General features: G+C 42.5%; 1 non-coding gene across 1 annotated transcript; it reads right to left on the bottom strand.

Annotated features, from left to right (window-relative positions):
- Nucleotides 1-8507: 8507 nt before the first annotated feature.
- Nucleotides 8508-8614, bottom strand: LOC114009662 (U6 spliceosomal RNA). The gene has a single exon (XR_003551048.1). It is a non-coding gene; the product is annotated as a U6 spliceosomal RNA (small nuclear RNA).
- Between the last annotated feature and the right edge of the window lie 1720 nt (nucleotides 8615-10334).

Here is a 10334-nt window from a genome sequence, read left to right as displayed (position 1 = left end):
CTTTTTTTTTTTTTTTTTGAGAGGTTTTTCGCTATAGGGTGCGTGCGCTCGCCAGACAGACAGAGACATTAGAGATAGAAAGTGAGAAATCACTCCCCAGGGGGGATGGTCATGCCGCAATCCCTTCTCCTCCATTCTCCTCTCGGGATCTTGGGCACGTACGCACACGCGCCCGGCATGAGTTTTAAGCCACCGGGTCCGGGACGCGAACCACGGTCAACTACATGGGAGTCCAGCAATATAGCCATTACGCTAACTGCTGGTTCCCTGAGTAGCTTCTTTTAATAGCATCCATGTTGACCTTCTTAGAACCAACCTTTTCCTCCTCTTGGTTCATGTGGTTCAATGGGGCTGAGCCACCTGGATCTGGAGGTGGGCATGTAAACCAGATCTGCTCAATCTGAGCTCCGAAGCACTATGGTGGTACACTGCATCAGGGTCTGAGAATCCAAACCAAATCTGAGTTGGCATGATGAGAATTCTACCTTGGGGATTTGTTAGAATTACTAGAAATTAATTCTCTGATAGCTGCCTCAGGTGGAGAGATGTAATCCAAAAAGTGTTGATGACTTTCTCCCTGTCAGGGGTGAGCTTTGAGGTAGAAGAACAGAGAAGACAGACCAGCAAAGAGATAGTAAAGCATCCATGATGTCACTGTGGAGATCCCCAGATACAGCCAGACCTTACATTAACGTCATCTCCCAAACTCCTCAGTCATGGGGAGCCCAAATCCTCTGCCATTTTGTTTTGGTTTTGGCCTATGTCAGTTTGAATTGGCTTCCTGTAACTTGGAACCAAATGAAACCTGAATTATATTAATACAATGCCATTCTACGAAAAAAAGGCCTTAATAAATAAATATATGTATTTATCTCTTATGGGATTGAAGATGGGTCAAAACTTCTCCTCTCATACTTTATCTACACTGAGACTCAGAGATTTATAAAAGAAAGTATATGCAAACTCCAAATCCCTGAATCGCTAGAGCTTCCAGGCTGAGAGGAACGTGGTGGGAGGGGAAAGAAAAGGCTAGCCTTTATCTGGTCTCAGAAGAGCAGTTCACACATTTAATTTGAAATGTCACTGATAACATTCACCCAATTCTAGACAAATTATTACAAACCTAAATGGTCTTAAACTGTTTCACCATAGGTAGAGCAGCAAGAAGCAGACCAGGGCTGGCCTCCTGAGTGCACTGGTTAAATGCTGTGCAGAGGAAGTCAGATCACATATGACCTAACCAGGGTTCAAGTCTCGGCCCCAGTGGATTACACTCTGGATGCACACACATGTGACAGGATCCTGATGTGATGAAGAATTGGAGGAAAAAAGATTGCAGTGTGGCCAGGCCCCATTGTGGGTGCTCTGTTTCTCTTTCTTTCCTTCCTTCTGTTCTCTCCTCCTTCCCTCTTCTCTTTTTCTCCCTCCCTGCCCACATATACCCTCTGGCATAATAGAATAAAAAAAAAGATTAAAAAAAAAAAAGAAACAATCAAAGCACTAACGTGAAATTGCCTGGAAATCCACAATTTCACAGAAAACAGTGTAAGAACTAGTTTCTCCCATGGACAAGGGTCTTCCACAGAGGTATGAGTGAACTACAGTCAATATAAGCCCCATTTTGTATTTTATTCTTGAACAGGACATCATAAAAGTGACACACAGCCTATCTTGTGAAAACTTAAGCCAAGACCCCTGGCAAGGGAGCGGGCAGCCTGGCTCTAAGCTGCTCAATCAAGAATGATGGGTCACTCTGAGGGTGAGGCTGTCATCTTAAAGAAAACCAAGGTGACAGGTGACAAGAGCTAATTCAGGATCCTCACTGAGTACATCTAAATGAAAAAAGAAAAAGATTTAAGATACTGGGTAGAAGAAGGCTACGTACTTTTTAAATAAAAAAGAAATAAGCACATTTTTAAAAAAAATCAAAGGAAAATTTTACAGACTCTTAACCTTATATACAATAGGATGGAAAATCCTGCAAGTAAACCTCAGTCTAAGTAAGGAAAGATAAGAAACAAAAAAGGATAAGAAAATAGACACTGCAGTGAACTTGATCCCTCGACCATCGAATGTCCTCTTTCTGCAAAGTAGTAGGGCTGATCCTTCCCTTGGCCTGACAGACCTGTGCCAAGACAAGGGAAATGAAATTCATAGATGGAAAATGGAGAGAAGCAAGAAGAATGAAATGCAAATGTGACAACAATGCAAGTGATTGTGATCATACCATTGCAGGTAGACGGGGTGAAGAGAAAAGAATGAATGATGTTATCAGTAAATACGGACATTAATGCCTAAGACAAACTGAAGGGGGGACATTTCAAGGTAAAATTTATAGGGATTGAATAGAATGAGGAAAGGAAACATTACCTAGCTAAGAATATATTAAACAAAAGAGAAATAAGGATTGCATTAGAGAGAGAGAGGCAGAGAGAGAGAGAGATTGATTGATTGATTTAGGAGAGGAGTTAGGTGCAAGGATAAGAGAAGGAAACAGTTTTAGCTACCAACAGTAATGTTTTTAAACATTCATCAAAAGATGTTTCTGATAGTGGGGAGGAATGAAATTAATGAGGAAACAATCTGAATATCAGATTATACCTGAGAGGAGAGTGGATTTTTGTGTTTTTTGTTTGTTTGTTTTGCTACAGGATGTATGTACTATCCAGAGAGAGAGACACAGAGAGAAGGATAGGAGGAAAGTGAGAAATCACCCCCCTCCCCCCGGAGGAATGGCTATGACACAATCCCTTCTCTATTCTCCTCTTGGGATTTTGGGCGTGCATGCTCACATGCCTGACATGATTTTCAAGCTGCTGGGTCCAGAACTTGCACCATTCAGTTGGCCATGAGGGACCCAGCTGCTTTAACCTCCACACCACCTGCTGACCTTGAGAAGGCACATTTAAACCTATTTAAAGTTTATTTCATTTCTTTTTCTTTCTCTCTCTCTCTCTTTTTAAAAGCGATTTTTGCTATAGGGCATGTGCTCTTGCTCTCACTGGAAAGAGAGAGAGAGACAGAAAGTGAGAAATCACCCCCAGGGGGATGGCCACGCCACAATCCCTTCTCCTCTGTTCTCCTCTTGGGATTTTGGGCATGGCTGCACAAGCACCTGGCCTAAGTTTTAAGCCACGGAGTCTGGAACTCTAACTGTTGTCGTCCATGTGGAAGTCCAGCACCTTAACCACTACGCCACCTGCTGGTCCCAAGTTCATTACATTTCAACAACCATTTATTGCATGCACAGGTATAGATACTGTAGTTGGAAATATAAAGGAGAATAAAGAAGTCTCTACTCAAAGAGAGGTGTACAAAATTAGACCTATAATATAGACTGAATTATTCTCTGGGATAAAGCTAAGGAATAATTAATTCTGACAATTGTTATGAAAACAAAAGAATGTAAGAGTGAAGAAGTGGTTTTTTGACATATGTGTAAAAGCTTTGTAACAGTCTTCCCTTTTCCTATATATTCACAGATTTCATTTATTATTAAGCACCAAGTACCTGTCAGGCCCCATCCCAGTGAAACACAGAGGCGTGAGCCGACACGGAGCCTACATTTTCACAGAGTGTATTTACAAGAAAACATTTATAAATGCCAGGTACCAGGTTGCTGCCGTTTCAGTGTACATTTTCTCACTTTACACCCCCTCCAAATTCCGTTAGTATTATTATTGGGATTATTACTTTTCAAAGGAAGGAGGTAAAGGCACAGAAGGATGTAACATGTCTGTATTACCAGCATGTGGTGGAGCCAAGATCTGAACCTATGATTTCCTGCTCAAATTCTGGCCTACATTTCACTCCACTGTGATGGTCTCAGTGAGTCCCAAGGAAGGATGAGTTCTGCCACTTGCTTGCTCACTTGCAGTAGGAAGCACAGTGAATCCTGGCGAGTCTGACTCCACACCGGGGTTTGAAGGGAAGAAGGATGGGCAGGGGAGAGAAAGCAGAGAGCGGAGAAGTGGGGGAGAGGGCAGGAGAGCACATGCTGAAGGTTCTCTCTGGGGCTGTGCCTAAGAGACCAAGGAATGACCAGCGTAGTTTGTTTCCAAATGCTGCAGGCCAGTGGGTATCAATAGCCTTTCCACCCCGGACCTCCACATTCCTCTTCCTGACTCTTATCCCATGTTGTGTGGAACTCTTTTTCCTTTGCTGGAAAACCTGCTTCTCCCACCTGTGTCTTCAGTCTTTCTTAGAGCGGTCTTCTCAAAGTGTTGACAAATCCTTTTCCTTTTATCTAACTTAAGTCTGGGCGAAAGCCTCCTTCAAACTCTCCAATATCTTGCTAGAACTTGAAGCCCTCTTTCCGTGGAGGTTCCAAGGTTCTTTCTTTTCATTTTTTAATTACCAGAGGGCATGTGAGGGTACACACACTTGCCAGAGAGAGAAAGAGAGAGAGAGCGTGTGTGAGTGCACACACACTCGAGAGAGAGAGAGAGAGAGAGAGAGAGAGAGAGAGAGAGAGAGAGAGAACCCTCCAGTGGGGCATGGTCACACTGCATTTCCTGTCTTCCATTACTTCATCCTATCACAATTTTGGGCATGCACACATGTTCAGCGTGGTTTTCAAGCCACTGGGGCCAGGACTGTGGTTGTCCACGTGGGATCAACTCCCTCTCAAAGCGTTTATACACTCTGCTGTGGGGCTGGCTCAAGGTTCCAGGGTTCTGGCTGACCTAGTCTAATACTGTTTCCTGCTGTCATCCATAGTATAGTGACTGCCTCTCACTTACATGGAGCTGCAGTCTTTCCCTTGACCCTCAGATCCTGCCGTCATCCCAATAAATGTCAATGCTCCCAGGCATAGCTCACCTAATATGCCAGCCTTCCAGTCCTTTGACACCTGCAACTCCTGATCGGGACCCCTAGACATCATCCTGGACCTTGTGATCATATTGAGTTTCACCTCTGAAATGCACATACGCCCCTTTCTGGGCATAACCTTCTCTACTCTAGCCGTCTTACTACAGGAGTCTTCAAAAGTTCATGAAAAAGTGTGTATTATGAAAGCACTGCAGAATTTAAAAATGTTTTGCACCAAAATTAACTCATAATTTTAGTTGTGTTTATTCTTTCCATGAGTGAGAGAGAGAGGGACATAAAAACAGAAAGACGGTCATTTCAACAGGTCTTCCTGTCCTTCACGTCAGCTTTTGCCAGTCCCAGATCATAGACGTGTGTACCTGGCGTACTCATGGAGGTCTCAGGACATGAACCTGGGGCCTTCATATCTGGGTCAGCCTCCCACAGCTTCATGTTTTACCATTGTACCACCATCTGGCTCAACCTGTGCTTCAATTCTATTTTTCAAAAACCTTTTTTGAAGGCCCCTTGGATTTTATTAAAAGTCCATCAGTTCAATTTTATCTCTTTGTGGGTTTTTTTTTTTTTTTTCTTGTTTGTTTTTGCTACAGGACACATGTGCTCGCCAGAAAGACAGAGAGAGAGACAGAAAGACAGAAAGCGAGAAATCCCCCCCCAGGGGGGGATGGCCATGCAGCAATCCCTTCTCCTCCATTCTCCTCTTGGGATCTTGGGCAAGCACGCACACATACCTGGAGTGAGTTTAAGCCACCGGGTCCAGGACTGGAACTGCGGTCGACTACATGGGAATCCAGCAACATAGCCATTATGCCACCTGCTGGTCCCAGTTTAATTCTATTTTTTTTTTTCCTTTTTTTGGAGAGGTTTTTGCTATAGGGTGCGAGCGCTCACCAGAAAGACAGAGAAAGACAGAGAGACAGAAAGCAAGAAATCACCCCCCAGCGGGGATGGCCAAACCGCAATCCCTTCTCCTCCATTCTCCTCTTGGGATTTTGGGCACGCACGCACACATATCCGGCCTGAGTTTAAGCTGCCAGGTCTGGGACTTGCACCACGGTTGACTACATGGAATTCCAGTGACACAGCCATTACGCTAACTTCTGGTCCCTTAATTCTATTTCTTAATCTAGGCTACCAGTCCCTTCTCTGCAAATCTTCAAGCTCCTCTGTCTTGGTCTCTTTTCTTATCCAATCTCAAGTTTACCCCAATATGCTTAGCCGTACCTTTACTCTGATGTCACAGGGACAACAGTAATTACCAAAGTCACAACTGTTTGCAAAACCCAACCCTAGCTTAAGCCAGCTTCGCACTCCTCTCGTCCAGCTGAGCACACCATGACACAGATGTGGCCACCAATTTGCTGTAATTGCAGCCATGAGTCTCACAATTCTTTTTCTCTTTATCACTTGTATTCTTTTCATAAACCTAGTTAAAACACACACAAACACGGAGTTCTGTTTCAGTACCTTTCTAAAAGATCTTTCTGTAAAGCTTTAACCTAAAAACAGCAGGATCTTGGGACCAGCAGTTAGCGCAATGGCTTTGTTGCTGGACTCCCATGTAGTCGACCGTGGTTTGAGTCCCGAACCAGGGGGCTTAAACTCATGCCGGGCGCATGTGCGTGCATGCCCAAGATCCTGAGAGGAGAATGGAGGAGAAGAGATTGCTGTGTGACCACCCCCCGTGGGGCGGGGGGGTGATTTCTTACTTTCTGTCTCTCTGTCTCTCTCTGTCTTTCTGGTGAGCGCACATGCCCTATAATGAAAACCTCTCCAAAAAAAAAAGAAAACAAACAAACAAACAAAAAAGCAGGATCTTGTTCCACCCTTCCACATGCCCCTGTACACACCTTAAGCTCATCACTAACTTTTTTTGGGGAGGAGAGGTTTTTGCTGTAGGGCATGTGCACTCACCAGAAAAAGAGAGAGAGACAGAGAGACAGAAAGTGAGAAATCACCCCCCAGGAGGGATGGCCAAGCCGCAATCCCTTCTCCTCCATTCTCCTCTCAGGATCTTGGGCATGCACGCACATGCGCCCGGCATGAGTTTAAGCCACCAGGTCTGGGACTCGAACTGCGGTCAACTACGTGGGAGTCCAGTGACATAGCCATTACGCTAACTGCTAGTCTCTCATCACTAACTTTTTAGGCTTATTTTTTTGGAACTTCTCTCCATCAATTTAAGTACTACATTTATAATATTATTTCTTGATATTTGCATTTTAGATATATTTTAGTAGCTTCCTACCACAGAAAATGATAACTTTATTCTTTTTTCTTTTTTTTTTTTGGAGAGGTTTTCACTATAGAGCGCGTGTGCTCGCCAGACAGACAGAGAGAAACATAGAGACAGAAAGCGAGAAATCACCCCCCAGGGGGGATGGCCACGCTGCAATCCCTTCTCCTCCATTCTCCTCTTGGGATCTTGGGCACACACGCACACGCGCCCAGCGTGAGTTCTAAGCCACCGGGTCTGGGACAGGAACCACGGTCGACTACGTGGGAGTCCAGCGACATAGCCATTACGCTAACTGCTGGTTCCCGAAAATGATAACTTTATTCTTTATAGGCCCCCTTCCACACCACCTCTTTAATCTCAAAACAGTTGTACTATACTTTTTGGATAAGACAAAACATATTGTTTACATTTTACGACTATGTAATTATCCACAGCTAAGCCATTTCCTTACTTGTACAAACTTGTTTTCTGTTGTCTTAGTAGTTGCTTCGGTTTTTGTTTGCTTAGTTTTCCAGGTATATATTATTGCTAATTCTTCCAAAAGCTCCCCATCAGAGTATAATTTTCTTTTCACAGTGGTAACATGTAAAGTTACACCTCATTTCATTTGATTTTCTTGAAGCCATTCTTCCTGAAGACCTCAATTGTCCATTTTTTTCTCGACTGATCATGTCTAGGACTGCTGCATGGATGCCATCTTGGAACCTCCCTTCATTATCATTTTGGGAAATTTCTTTGCCTCTTTCCCGTGTCAGGTTCCTGTTTCCTACACCTGAATTTTCTTTCTTTCTTAGTCTGCTTCTTTACTTTGGTAGAGCACAGTTTTTTTGAGTTTCTGAAGAAAGGCATATGGTAAATTATCTGGTACCTTCCATAGCTGAACATTTCTTGATACAAATGATTGTATGGCTTAATGTAGCATTTAAATGGGGATACCATATCCCTCAGAAATGTGAAGGCATTTCTCTGCTAGTTTCAAGAGTTGCTACTGCCGGGAACCAGCAGTTAGCGTAATGGCTATGTCGCTGGACTCCCACGTAGTCGACCGCGGTTCGCGTCCCGGACCCGGTGGCTTAAAACTCACGCCGGGCGCGTGTGCGTGCGTGCCCATGATCCCGAGAGGAGAATGGAGGAGAAGGGATTGCGGCGTGACCATCCCCCCTGGGGGGTGATTTCTCGCTTTCTGTCTCTATGTCTCTCTCTGTCTGTCTGGCGAGCGCACACGCCCTACAGTGAAAATCTCTCAAAAAAAAAAAAAAAGAGTTGCTACTGCCAAGCCCAATTCTTTTCTAAATCTCAACCTTCTGTGTGTGTCTAGTTTCCTCTCTTTTTTTTTAATTTTAATTTTTTCCCAGATTATGATGATTTTTATTCGTATTATTTTTTAAACATTCAATCACTGTATATAAAAAAGAATTTACCTAACACGAAATACAGAAATATGGAACGCTTCACACATTTGCGTGTCATCCTTGCACAGGTGCCATGCTAATCTTCTCTATATCGTTCCAATTTTAGTATATGTGCTGCCAAAGCGAGCACTGGTTTGCTCTCTTGAGGAAGTCTTGGTACCCTCTCCTTTTTGCTAGTGTTGTGAAATTTTATGCTGATGTGTCTTGCTGTGAGTCTTCTTTCATCCCTTATTCTGGGTGCTTGATAAATCCTTTTAATCTGCAATCTCTCATTCTTCAGGTCTGATAAGTTTTCTTGAAATGTTGCTTTGATAATTTCCTGCTCTCTGAATTCTCTGTTCTATTTTTATGGAACTTCTAATATTTGTACTCCATATAGGAATGCCTCTCTCTAGATATCTCTCATACACCTCTCACTCAATACGCCTCAAATTAAACTCACTGCCACTCAAGAAAACTTCTTACTCCTATCTTCCCTAACTCGAGAAATATGCTTTGTGCCAAAGTCAGACACGCTGATCTCGTCTTCCTCTCCTCCTTCTTTCTTACTTCTTTATATTCAATACAATGATACATCTTGTGAAATATACACCATGTATCTCTATTAAATTGAGTCCACTTCTCTCTGTACTTACTCCAGCTTTGTCATTCAGTGTCGCTCCTCTGGTGGGACTCAGCAGCAGCCTCGTACTTCTTGTCTCTAGTTGTCTCTGCTCTGCCCTACCCTTCAGATCTCAGCCTAGAGGTCTCCGGATACTGCTAAAATGCTCTGGGGATACAGCTTCCTGGCATTCTGAGTTGAGTGGTTTTTCACCTGTCCATATTCCCCATTAGACAATACACTGCACTATAATTGTCCCTCCAGTGAAATAAATAAGTTGGTTATTATTTCTAATGAATTATCTTTTTCCTCTGTGGAAAATAAAATTAACCTTGAGATTAGGTGAATCTCTGACGCAAAACTTGTTATTTTCTCCTTATTTCTTCTGTAGCACCTCTTTCTTCCCACATAATAAACAGGAATGTTGCAAATGAGTAATGAGAAATCACTTACACACTGTTTTAAAACAAAATGAGTAAAGCTCTGAATATGATGAATTTGTGGGAAGAAAATAACCTAGTTTTCCTGGGGAATCAGGACATTGCATGATCTATTAGGTACTGAGAAAATGCAAATCAGTTAGTAGTGGTGGAAAAAATACTCTTGTATTTTTGAAACTACACAAATGGTTATTTGGGTCTTATTCATTGTGGCAGTTATAGTTAAGGAAGTCAAAGTGAAAGAAGTGGTCTGGATTATATGTCCCATTCCAATCCGTAATTTACATTAATTCAAGAGTATAATAAAAGTATGCTTTTCAGGCCTAACATTTTCCCTATATAAAAAAATCCGTAACATGGTCTATTTAATATTAAATAAGTGTCCTCATGTTACTACCCCATAGTTTTACTCCAAAGCCTACTTTTTGTTTGTTTGTTTGTTTTCAATGGGTTGTTTCCTTGAAAGAATTTATTTATTTATTCATTTATCCATTCATCATATATTACTGGGTGACTTCATTGTGCGCAATATGGTATTAGCTGTTGAGGATTCCAAAATGAAAAGACAAAATCCTTGTTTCCAGAAATCCACCAATTAGTGGGACACGTAAATAAGTAATGACAATAGAATGGATCACACTGTGACAATGAAAGTGGATTAGGGCTACCTCCTGCAATACAAATGAAAATGACAAATGTAATGTTTACTAAAAATCGCAAGACCAAGGAGACCATACAATATGATTTCACTGATACAAAGATAATCAACAGACTGAAGGATGTTGTTTAAAAGTGAACGTGGTGGGCCA

The sequence above is a fragment of the Tupaia chinensis genome, unplaced genomic scaffold (genome assembly GCF_000334495.1).
Source record: "Tupaia chinensis unplaced genomic scaffold, TupChi_1.0 Scaffold000597_1, whole genome shotgun sequence".
NCBI classification, from domain to species: Eukaryota; Metazoa; Chordata; class Mammalia; order Scandentia; family Tupaiidae; genus Tupaia; species Tupaia belangeri.
This window is presented reverse-complemented; position numbering and strand designations above follow the sequence as displayed.